The sequence below is a fragment of the Gobio gobio genome (assembly GCF_949357685.1).
Source record: "Gobio gobio genome assembly, chromosome: 7".
NCBI lineage: Eukaryota > Metazoa > Chordata > Actinopteri > Cypriniformes > Gobionidae > Gobio > Gobio gobio.
In genome coordinates this window covers 55538541-55543499 of record NC_137103.1, presented here as the reverse complement: position 1 = coordinate 55543499, position 4959 = coordinate 55538541, and positions in this window count along the sequence as shown.

Genomic DNA, 4959 nt, shown 5'->3' with positions numbered 1-4959 from the left:
TCTTAGTAATCAGCATCCTCACGTCGTGAAAAAATACATCAGAAATGCTGGAAAGATCTTCAGATATGGATTCTTCACAGTCAGGCGGGTAATTCTAGAGATACATAACAAATAACTTTATATTTATTCTTTAGAAACTTTGTCAATAGCCTAAATATAAATATATATACACCGATCAGGCATAACTAATATTGTGTTGGTCCCCCGTCGAGGCATGGACTCCTCTAGACCCCTGAAGGTGTGCTGTGGTATCCAACACCAAGATGTTAGCAGCAGATCCTTTTTGCTCGATAGGTAGTCTCAACAGGTGATGAAGAGATCATCAGTGTTATGCACTTCACCTGGTCATAATGTTATGCCTGATCAGTGAATATACAGTATATATATGTATTGAAAAGTAAATATAATCTAGTGGTTTCCTGATCAAACAATGAGGAAGTGTTGTTCTTTTATAAACGTAGTGTTTTATTCATATGCGTTTGTTTTCTTTCCAAACCTGCAGGAAATGAATGTGATCTTCAGTGGTCATGAGCTGGTCAAGCTCAGACACCTTCACCTTCATGTCGGCCATCTTCTGCTGGACTTTCTCCTGAAGTCCTTCCACATGATTGAGTTCAGCTCTCTGTTGGTCTGCGATCAGGTCTTTCACGCGGCAGCATGTTTTCTGCACGCAGCACAGCACCTCGCTGAAGATTCGCTCACTTTCTGCATCTGCTGTCTGTGCTGAACGCTGCTCCAGGAAGAACAATCACAAACAAATATACTCGAATCATTATGATCACAACTTCTAATAATTGCTTTAATAAGCTCATTATTTCTGCCTAAATGATGTTAGCTAACTGCATGATTTGTTTTATCTTCTGATATAACATTCTCAGAACGTTCTGGCAAGGTTCACTCAATGTAACAAACAAACGTTCTTCCTGTAACGTTGATAGAACGTTTGTTCAAAGTTATCTGGTCTGTCATAAGGTTCTCAGAACATTCTGGCAAGGTTCTCTCAACATTACAAACAAACTTTCTTCCCGTAACATTAATAGAACGTTTGTTCAAAGTTATCTGGTATTTAATAATGTTCTCAGAACGTTCTGGGAAGGTTTTCTCAACGTTATAAACAAACGTTCTTTTTGTAACGTTAATAGAACGTTCGTTCAATGTTATCTGGTCTGTCATAATGTTCTCAGAACGTTCTGGTAAGGTTCACTCAATGTAACAAACAAACGTTCTTCCAGTAACGTTAATAGAACGTTAGTTCAAAGTTATCAGGTATTTAATAATGTTCTCAGAACGTTCTGTCAAGGTTCACTCAATGTTACAAACAAACGTTCTTCCTGTAACGTTAATAGAACGTTAGTTCAAAGTTATCTGGTCTGTCAATGTTCTCAGAACGTTCTGTCAAGGTTCACTCAATGTTACAAACAAACGTTCTTCCTGTAACGTTAATAGAACGTTAGTTCAAAGTTATCTGGTATTTAATAATGTTCTCAGAACGTTCTGGCAAGGTTCACTCAATGTAACAAACAAACGTTCTTCCAGTAACGTTAATAGAACGTTCGTTCAACATTATCTGGTCTGTCATAATGTTCTCAGAACGTTCTGGCAAGGTTCACTCAATGTTACAAACAAACGTTCTTCCTGTAATGTTAATAGAACGTTAGTTCAAAGTTATCTGGTCTGTCAATGTTCTCAGAACGTTCTGTCAAGGTTCACTCAATGTTACAAACAAACGTTCTTCCTGTAACGTTAATAGAACGTTCATGCAAAGTCATCTGGTATTTAATAATGTTCTCAGAACGTTCTGGCAAGGTTCACTCAATGTAACAAACAAACGTTCTTCCAGTAACGTTAATAGAACGTTCGTTCAACATTATCTGGTCTGTCATAATGTTCTCAGAACGTTCTGGCAAGGTTTTCTCAACGTTATGAACAAACGTTCTTCCCGTAACGTTAATAGAACGTTCATGCAAAGTCATCTGGTATTTAATAATGTTCTCAGAACGTTCTGGCAAGGTTCACTCAATGTAACAAACAAACGTTCTTCCAGTAACGTTAATAGAACGTTCGTTCAACATTATCTGGTCTGTCATAATGTTCTCAGAACATTCTAGCAAGGTTTTCTCAACGTTATGAACAAACGTTCTTCCCGTAACGTTAATAGAACGTACATGCAAAGTTATCTGGTCTTTAATAAGCTTCTCAGAACGTTATGAACAAATGTTCTTCCAGGAACGTTGATAGAACGTTTGTTAAAAGTTATCTGGTCTGTCATAAGGTTCTCAGAACGTTCTGGCAAGGTTCTCTCAATGTTACAAACAAACGTTCTTCCAGTAACGTTAATAGAACGTTCGTTCAAAGTTATCTGGTCTGTAATGTTCTCAGAACGTTCTGGCAAGGTTCTCTCAACGTAACAAACAAACGTTCTTCCAGTAACGTTAATAGAACGTTCGCTCAATGTTATCTGGTCTTTAATAACGTTCTGGAAAGGTTCTCTGAACGTTATGAACAAACATTCTTCCAGTAACGTTAATAGAACGTTTGTTCAACGTTATCTGGTCTGTAATAATGTTCTGGCAAGGTTCTCTCAACATTATGAACAAACATTCTTTTTTTTTATAACGAGCATTAATCAAAATTTGACATCAACTCTCAATATCTTCGATTGATTGGCTAGAGGAGGAGCTGTCAATCTAGAACTAGTGGACCAATGGTCCTGCCCTAATATTTACATGAAATTTACTCAAATTGCAAGATCGAAAAACAAGCGCAGAACGTGGAAAAAAGAGCGAAGAGAAAAACAGCACAAGCGTACAAAAATATAAAATATGACCAGAACATGTAAGAGAACACAAAATACAGAGTAAAACAATTTTAATAACACATTACGTACGTGTAAGTTTTGTGCAATATCATTTTTAATGTGTCTGTAAATAGCATGCATCCCCAATAAGGGGTGTACCAAATTTGAACTATTAAAAGGGTCATGAACTGGCTTTTTAAATTTTTTTATACTGTTTTCTGAGGTCAACTTATGACGTTTGCGTGGTTTTTACATTCAGAAACATAATAATGAATAACTAAAAGGCTATTTTCTGCCCTGGTTTTGAGCCTCTCTGAGAAACACTCAGATTAAATCACACACACACACTCCCGCGGACACACACACAAACACACACACTCACTCACTCACACACACACACACACACACACACACACACACTCACTCACTCACTTACTCGCTCGCTCGCTCGCTCGCTCGCTCGCGCGGACACGCGGGCGGGCGGGCGGGCGGCCGCCCGGCCGGACACACACACACACACACACACACACACACACACACACACACACACACACACACACACACACACACACACACACACACACTCACTCACTCACTCACTCACTCACTCACTCGCGCGGACACGCGGGCGGCCGGCCGGACACACACACACACACACGCGCGCACACACACACACACACACACACACACACACACACACACACTCACTCACTCACTCACTCACTCGCGCGGACACGCGGGCGGGCGGACACACACACACACACTCACTCACTCACTCACTCACTCACTCACTCACTCGCGCGGACACGCGGGCGGGCGGGCGGGCGGCCGGCCGGACACACACACACACACACACACACACACACACACACACACACACACACACACACACACACACACACACACTCACTCACTCACTCACTCACTCGCGCGGACACGGGGGCGGGCGGACACACACACACACACACACACACAAAATCACACTTGCGACGCGCTGAGAGTGAGACACACACACTCGCGCATGGCCAATAACGTTACAAGTCTGATCACGAATGAACCAATAACACCTCCAGCCTGTGACAGCACTAAGGTGTGTAATCAAAAGATGAAACCAACGATCTGTAATGTTATGCAATCTAACACAAAAAAACATGTTTAAGCGTACTCACATAAGTGTGTGTTCAGAAGGAAGCTTATGCAGGGACGATCCTTAGCTCACGAGTCAGTGGGCGGGGCTACAGAAGCACATTTATCTGTAGAGGCGGAGTCTAGGTCCTGTTACATAAGAGATCCGCATATTCTGAGATCTAACGTTTTCTGGGCCTGGTGTCAATAAAAGCTTTACTTTGACTAACAAGGAAGTTTTCAGCGCTGAAACTTACAGGATATTCGTATATTACCATGACGGTTCATATATCAAAAACTCAAGGGAAAGTTGATTTCTCAGTTCATCACCCCTTTAATATCACCCCTCAAATATTTATTAAGTCACATTAAGTGTTTTCAATGTTTAGAGTTTTTAAATTGTTCCCCAATATACCAAAGTCTGCAATCAAAAGTCTCACAACTCTCATCAAATTCTGCAAAGAGCAAATGGCTTTCCACATTATTATCCACAATTATATATTTTATACATAGGCCTGCTCTCACTCAGATATACTGCTTTCATTTAAGGAGAAACATATGAGGCAAAGTGGATACATGAATCATAATAATATCTCCTGAGCAATGAAAGAGCAATCTCTGCGCAATATTTTCTTCTGGAGCTGGAAGACACACAGATGGCAGGTCTGCGATCAATACTCAGAGCTGATCAATACTCATCACAGCTGATCAATTCACATCACAGCTGATCAATTCTCATCACAGCTGATCAATTCACATCACAGCTGATCAATACTCATCACAGCTGATCAATACTCATCACAGCTGATCAATACTCATCACAGCTGATCAATATTCAATTCTCATCACAGCTGATCAATTCACATCACAGCTGATCAATTCTCATCACAGCTGATCAATTCACATCACAGCTGATCAATTCTCATCACAGCTGATCAATACTCATCACAGCTGATCAATATTCAATTCTCATCACAGCTGATCAATTCACATCACAGCTGATCAATTCTCATCACAGCTGATCAATTCTCATCACA